The sequence below is a fragment of the Cajanus cajan genome, chromosome 5, assembly GCF_000230855.2.
Source record: "Cajanus cajan strain Asha chromosome 5, NIPB_CcT2T_4, whole genome shotgun sequence".
Lineage (NCBI taxonomy): Eukaryota > Viridiplantae > Streptophyta > Magnoliopsida > Fabales > Fabaceae > Cajanus > Cajanus cajan.
The window spans coordinates 19,122,983-19,131,885 of record NC_138521.1 but is presented as its reverse complement, the minus strand read 5'-3'; positions in this window follow the sequence as shown (position 1 = coordinate 19,131,885).

Genomic DNA, 8,903 nt, shown 5'->3' with positions numbered 1-8,903 from the left:
AAATTCTTTTCCTTTAAAATAATCGATCACTCTATTATAATATTACTTTGAAGCAAGTAAGACTGTTCAAACTCATTAAATACCAATGGTCCATCGTCTTTATTGCTTCTCGTCCACATTTTTTGTTGAAAATCTCTCGTTCTTTTTTTCATCAATTGAATCATCAACAACATAGTTTCACACGATCCAGACACTACACTTCTTTCTCCCATCATAACCATCAACCCACCTTTTTCTGCCCAACCCAAATATGCAAACATAAAACAAGCCACCAACACAGTGCAAAAAATGAAGACAACTGGAAATAGAGAAATAATTATCATTGCGAGACGTTTCAAATTGTTGAGAGCACGCCCACTTTTTATTTGTTGTCAACACTTCCCTATTTCCATTGCGTGTTATTTTGTTCAGTGTCAACATCTTTGTCGAAAGGGGAGGGAGAAGGAAGGCCATGTCTCGTGGAAGAAGGGAGAGTGTGAGCAGAAGAGGTCAGGCAAATTGGGAAAATAGGATAGACAAAAAGACTAAAGAAAGCCATCTGTTTGAACATATATAGATCTAATGGATGTCAAACTGTTCCAACTGTTGAAGACATAATTTGATGTAACGCTCCCATTGTAACCTTAGTCTTATAAAATATTTTAAAGCTTTAAATATGATTTTATCTTTCAAATTTAAGGAAAATGAGTTTTTATTCTCTTAAATTTAAATTTGATTTTTTTAGTTTTGAAATTTTTAAAAATCTCATTTTAATTCTTATATTTAAATTTTGTTAGAAAATCTGTCAAATATTATCATATAAAATCTATTTATTAGTATTTTTAATAGTAAAAATATCATATTAGAGTTAATTGATGTTGCATAATCATCTCAATTTGTCACTTTTAGATACATTATTGATGACATGAGAAATTAATTCAAAATTTTTAAAAGTTACAAAATTAAAAAAAGTAATTTAAAATTTAAGAGATTAAAAATAAATATATCTTAAATTTGATAACTTAAAAATATATTTAAATTTATTTTAAAATTGAATTCGATTGTGTGACTGATCTATTTTGACCGGTCTATTAACTCTAAAAAAAATTGAATGTTTTAAGAATTCATAAAATTTCATAAAAAAGAGAATTAACTATGTAAAAACTCATACCAAGTGACACCTTTAATTTTTTCTTTTTATATTTAATCTAAAACTTTCCAAGTAAAAAAAATCTCATTTAATAATAAGGGTTACACTTACATAAATTATTATTATTATTATTAAAACTCATGTTAGGGTGGACCATTCTTTCCGGTGATTTATGATTGTCCAGAAAAATCTCATTTATTATTATCATATTAAGACAAGTGAAAGGGTGCACAATACGGATGACAAATAAACTCATACTCGTGGATAATATCTAAACTCGTTTGGACTTTGATGGGGAATACCTAGTTTGATCAGATACGGGTACGAGTAAAATTCAATATATTAAATCGGGTACGAGTACGAGTATATATTTACTCGCCACGTACCTATCCTCGTCTTCATCTTCGGTTTAATACCCACCCCCGATTTAAATGTGTTAAAGAATTTTAATATTTATTATGTGTGATTATTTATTATAATGTGAAACATTTATAGTTATTTAATTATTTATAAGTCTTTTTATTAAAATATGGGATAGAGAAATAACCTAATTATAATTGTAACATAATAAAAAAATAATTTAAAAATTTTGTGTATTGTTTTGCAAATTTTTTTTTTACAGATATGGGTACGGCCAGGGACGGAGCCAGGATTTCAATACTGGGGGGCCGAGAATAAATAATATATAATTTATAATAAATGAAAATTAAAGTATCAAAAGCATATAAAAAAAAATATAAAAAAAAATTAAAATTGTTGGGGGGGCCGTGGCACCCGTAGGTCCCCCCTTGGCTCCGTCCTTGGGTACGGGTACAAGTATATCTGATATCCGATAAGGACAAAGATGGAGACAAAAATTATATACCTAAAGAATACAGATACGAGAATGAATTTGAATCGCAGGAATGAGAACAAATATCATGAAATGTACCCGACCTGCCCCATTGCCATCTCCGGTGCACTCTTACGGTGATCAACTAATGTATATCATTGGATTGGTTTTGTACTATCAGATTTAATATATACCATATGCAAGCAAAAAATAATTCTCTTTTTTAATTTTGTTTTTGTTTCCCTTACCTCAACCTTTTTTTTCTACAACGCATAAATGGAAGATGATATACCTTTAACTTCTAACAGTGTTACCCTTTCACTAATTCACCAATTCACCCTCTTCTACCATGAACATATCAGACTCTGGCCTCACCTACCTCATGTGTTTGGCATAATGTGTAGTCCACTGTGAATTTGAGAACGAGGAGGGAGAGGGTAAAAAAATAAAAAAGACAGTGAGTGCACGGTTAATTTTATAGAACATTACAATCTTGTGGTACATATCATTCACCACTATAAACCACCTATCACACTAGTCTACCTTAGAATCTCTCTCATTAAATGGTTGAGATGAATAATACGTAACATTTTCTACTAGTTTACTCATTTGTTTTTTAATTGAAAAATAATGAATTAATTTTGAATACTTTGTCTCTTTATTTTGCATTTTTGCTCTTTTTCATGATCTAACACCCTCGATAGAAGTGACATTGAAGAGAAGAAAAAAAAAATTATGTTGTTACATCATTGTTCAAAAACATAAATTCTGCGAAAGGAAAGAGAAAAAAATTCCAACGATGAGTAGCCAACCGGGATGATCTTGAAAAAACTTTAAACAAATCCTCCAATTGCCAACGTTATTTTTCAGATGTTGATGATCTTAAAATAAAAAAAGTTTTAATTTTTACGGAATTTGTGAGAATTTTCTGTTCATATGCCCCCACTTCAACATTTAATAAGAGAAGTGTCCACCTTCTGAAAATAATGATCTAAATGTCTTCCTTTTCATGTCCATCGAAAAAGTCGAGAATCTTTTATATGTATATCCTAATTCTTAATATTAATATATGAAAATATAAATTAAATTAAAATAAATTATTATAGTAATTAAATTATTTAAATAAATAATACATTTTAAAAAATATTTAATTTTTTAAGATAAATTTTTTATGATTATTATAAAAGTAAATTTTTGTGTAATTTAATTAATGTATATGATATTTCAATGGATAAAATATAATGTTGTAAAAAAATATGTAAAGCATAAATTAAGATTAAAAGATAAAGTAAATTTAAATATTATAAATAACAAAAAAATATTTTTTTTGAATTTTTCATTATTCAAACGTAAAATATATATACATATATATAAAAAAATAGTCATAATTATTGAAGTTGTTGACTCTTTTCTTTGAGATCCATCTCAATGTGTATGCAAGTAAGTTTTGGGTAACCGTTGGAATTTTTTTGCATTCTTGGATTATGACATCATTCATCACTGTTATATTTTGGCCACTCATTTTTTGTCGAACAGTAATCCAAACTAAGTACTATACACATGTGATTAAGGTGAACATGTGCATATGTAGCTACGACATGTGAATATGACATGCATATCACTTGAAATTTATCATAATCACACTTTTGTGTTTAGAAGTGTACTTTAAATCTTTTTAATGGTTGTCCACCCTCTCGTGAACTTATTATTTTAGACATGATGAATGATTGATTTTGTCGATCAAACATTTCAACTTTGTGAGAGGTGGATTTTTCTAATGCATCATCCATGATTTTTTTGGAAATTTATCTTGATTAGTTGATAACATTGCATTTGCTTCGTTCCCCCTCTTATCGAATAATTTAGTAAGCTTGAAGTACGTTTATATAAGCAATGATATTATCGGTAAATTTTGAGTACTCTTAAGTATTGAATTGATAGACTTTACAAGGTTGGTTGACAAGTGTCCCCATTGACCTTCGTCAAATGCTTGAATCCAATTCCTTAGGTATGCAATCAAGCCAATTGGCAACGTTTGGTTTTTAAAGTCAAAGATCATCATAATAATAGTGGAACATGCTTCCTGTCAATGCATATATATCCTGAGAAGTTAGACAACATAAATGTAGTATTTGTCAACATTAGAACTAATCATATGAAAAAAAAAACATAATTTAGATGAACTAGTTACTTACCCATGTTGACAATAGATTTGTGTAGATAATCATTATTGTATTTTCTCATGAAATTTTGCGTAATATGTCGAATACAAAAACACATTCAACGTTTGATCTCACCCCCACCCACTGTCCTCCTGGTTGTAAGCACTTTTAATAAATTTGTTTACCTGAGATCAATCAAAGTCCACTTTAGTGTGACGTGCCTTTTTAAATTTTTCAAGAAGAAGAATCACACATTTATTTCCTCACCCTTGACAATGACAAAGGCTATCAATAATATGTGGTTGTTCCTGTCTTGAGCCACAACTAGCAATAGAGTCCCTGGGTATTTGTTTATAGCCATGTTCCATCAACTTGAACAATTGGCTTGTAATATGCAAACACATCAATGAATGGTTTGAAAGTTCAGAAAAGTCGATGGAATCTTCATTTACCAAGAACTAAGACATCATTTTCAAGAATTAGGTGTGTTTGAACTTGGATGATTCTTCCAGGAACATAAACTTGTAAGGTTTGAAGGCATCTTGACAATAACTTGTACGATTCTTCCTAGTTTCCAAATATCCATTCTAATGCCTTTTGCTTAGCCTTCCAAGCTTTTGTGTAGGAGACAATGTACCCTATGTTATCTCTAACTACTTCAATCAATAGTGGAGTTGTAGTCATTGGATCCATTTTAACTATTGTCATGATTTATTCAATAATCTTCTTTTAATCCAACTTTGCATGATCTTGAGAAAACACCTCTACTGCACATGTATGTGGATAAGGTAGTGAACGAATCTCCCACATTTCATTTTTGTGAAGGTATGCTCTACAATACCAACAACATCCCTCTTTGGGACAATATTCAACTATTCGTCTTGTATCATATTTTTTTTTTTGTATTCAACATGGTTCTTGATGTGAAATTCTTTGATTTCAAAATCCATTATATATTTGTTTGGAAATCATTGCCCAATAGATAAAGTTCCCGCCTTAGGTGGAATGCTTTCATGGTCCAAGAAGTGTTTGAATTTTGCATCATTAGCATTTATCTTATCCAAATTTAATTGAAGCATGTGTGGATGGGGATTGTATATGCTTGGAGTGAATAGTGGGCTTGCTACATTGTTGTCATTTTTTCCCATCATCATCATCATCGCCGTCATCGTTAGCATTACGTGCAAGCTTGTTGTCTTCATGTTCTCTAAAGGGACCAACATATTCTTCATGTATTCCTCTAACTCGAAGTTGTTGGTGTTGGACTATTGTGGTTGTTGTGGTTGCCTCCCAATCATGGTGACTGACATGATGTAGATGTAGTTGGCTTTCATGAAATTAGAGTGATTGAGATGCGAATAATTGGGTAGAAAAATTTCAGTAGTTAGGAGTTAGGTATATGGAGATGTATCTTCTTCCCATTCAAAAGATAGGTTTACAGGTTCAAGTTCGGTATAAGAAGGGGTAAGTTCTATTTCAGTGTTAGGTGCATTTAAATTAAAATTGGGTTGAGAACTTGGAGGCTCAAGAATATTCTTCAATGTTATATATACCTCAACGCACACAAGACTATTGTAATTATCTTTAGCAAAACAATCATTTGGATGTCTTCCTTTTCTTTAATGAGCGTCGATCCATAGTTAACATAAGTACCTCCAACAAATAAAAGGTGGCAAAAATAAACATTAGAAACCCTTTGGGTAAGGGCAATTTGGATTTGTTGTTCAATCTTATGTTTCAACTCCTCTAACGACAAAGCCTTACTTTACTACTATCTTGGTTAGGTGAGGGCATCTATACAATGCCCTTACTTTCTCGTCGACAATCATTTCACCATTGTAATAAACATATATAGCCATAATTTTGAAAGAGTGTTTATAAGTTAAGGGATAAGGGGTTGTGTTTGGCTATATTGAAGGTTGATGGTGAGGAAATGTTGCATAAAACAAATCAAAAGAGTAGTTTTGTTTAAAGAAGAATGAACAATGTTTGTGTTTGAATTGATGTGATCTCAATTGTCAATTTGTATGGAGCGATCTCAATCGTCCATTTGTTTGCCACAAAAGACGAAATTCTTTAAAGTAGTTTGATGCATGAACAATGTTTGCGTTAGAATCAGTGTGATCTCAACCATTGATCTGTACAGAGCGATCTCGACTGTCCATTTTTCTGTCACAAAAGATCAAATTCTTTAAAGCAGTCTGATGCATGAATAGTGTTTGCATTTGAATTGGTGTGATCATAGCCATCAATTTGTGTGGATCAATCTCAGTCATCCATTTGTCTATCATAAAAGACAAAATTCTTTAAAGCAGTCAGACATGTGAATAATGTTTATGTTTTAATCAGTGTAATCTCAACCATTGATTTGTATGAGATGATCTTGATCATCTAGTTGTTTGTCACAAAAGATGAAATTCTTTAAATCAACTTGACACGTGAATAATATATGTATTTGAATCGATGCAATCTTAGATATCAATTTGTATAAAGCAATCTCGATCGTCAATTTATTTGTCACAAACAACAAATTTTTTTTAAGTAGTCTGACGTGTGAATAGTGTCCGTGTTTAAATTAGTGTGATTTCAACCATTGATTTGTATGAAGTTGTAACACCTCAAGTTTTATAAAATTATTAAAAGAATATTTTAATTAAATATATAAGTTTATAATTATATATATTAAATAAATTTTTAAATGACTATGATTATTTTGTTAATTAAAGAAAGATTTGTGAAATTATTTGTTATTATTAGAGATAAAAATATATTTTATCTAACATATTTTGATTAGACATCATGACTTTTGATTATTTTAGAGGTTTTATAGATAAGAATGTTTTAAGATAAGAAAAATAAAGATTTCAAAATTTTATTATTCAAAGAGATATTATCTTATATATTTAAGAGAAAATAAAGATTTCAAAATTATTTATTTGAATAAATATTATCTTATGTATTTATATATAAGATTTTGAATTGATTAATTGGGCTAGTATTATATAGTAATATTTTGAAATAATAGTAGTTGTTATTTACTTATTTCAATATAGTGAGAAATAATTAATTAGGATAATAATATATTTTGAGAGATATTTTACGATAATAGTTTATTTAACAATTATTTCAAAGATATATTCTTGATTTTATTATTTTGATAATTGTGAGAAATAATTAATTTGGCTTTTGCCAATGAGTCACATTTGTTAAGGTTAATGTCTCTATAAATATGATAGTAGAGTTAGTGTTGTTTCACTTCACATTATCATTAACACGTTCGTCTCGTGCTCCAAAGAGGAGGGAGAACCACAAACAACCGATGACAACCTCAGAGATTCACATATGGAGTTTGGTGATCATTGAGAGTTTGCTGATCATTGAGGTAAGAGGGAGTGAGTAGTCTTGCTCTAAGCATGGATGTATGTTGGATAGTGAGATTGACTCTCAATCCTGTCTCTGTTGTATGCCTATGTATGAGGGATTTTCTCCAAATATGTTTGTTTTGTCTCTTATTTTTCTTACATGTTCCTAATGAAATGAATTGTTTGAATGTATGATCAATTGTATGTTTTGGATTGTAATTGTATGATCTAAGGTTCTTGTGCGAAACCCTAAGGGAACTTGTTGTGATAGTTTGTGAATATATCGATTGATATGTTTGAATTGAATGATTTGAAATGTTAATTGCATGTTATAGAGAACTTTTACCATTTGAATTGGGAGAAGAGGGTTTGGATGTGAGTTGTGTCAGATTCTGAAAATTCTAGTATGAACATACCTTGGTATTTATCTGATTTCTCCACATGTAATTAATGAAATTGAGTTTCAATTATTGGGTTAGAAATTAGATATTTAGAACTACAATTTAAACTTAAGAATCACATAAAAATGTTAAGGAATGACCGAGTTATATGAGTTAAAAGATGAACCTCATATTCTATGTACAAAATGTAATATGCGTACGTTGTAAGTCTTTTGAGTAGGCTTAAATGATAGAATTAGATTTTGTAATCTTCATAAATGTTGTAGCCTTGGATGTTGGCTTTCAAATGCCGTAGGAATCACTTTAAAGGAGGTTTAGAACTCAAGTTATGATTAAATTAATGAACAAAGGTCATACTATCAAATTTATGATGAAACGTTGCAATTTTATTTTTTCCCAAAAGTATTAGGTGACATAATTAGATCTTGAGGTCAATATAGAAGTTGGAGATAATTTTCTTATCTTTATAATAAAATTAGGATCAACTTAATATCATATATATAGCTTTAGATAGGGTTTTTAGTTCACAAGATGTCTTACAAGATTAAGTTGTGAAAATGTAGTTTGTAATAAGGATGATAAATAGTTTTACCCTTTAAGTGTTCAATCTTCTGAATGATTTGAGGTGCTTATATCAATGTTTAGGAAGGAAAAATTATGATAAAAAAACTGTACTATCCGTACCGCGAAGCCAAGCTCCAGCTCGGCATTACAGTGCAAAACAACCTCGGACACGCGCTGGGAGACCTCGGCCAAGACGAGATCCGTTACCTAAATAGGTCATAACTGATCTTAGGCCCAAGGCCCAACAAAACCCTAATTCACACTAAGGTACGTGCATTACTTATACGAGACTCATACACCCACAAACACTAACTTTAGCATTGGAGTCTCTTTTGCAGGTACCAACCCCATCTCGGAGCAACAAGCGTACCATTGAAGGAGGCTCGCTGATCTTACCCAACAGATCGTCCCCTACGACCGATCTCCGGTAAGAACATTTGGCGCCCATCGTGG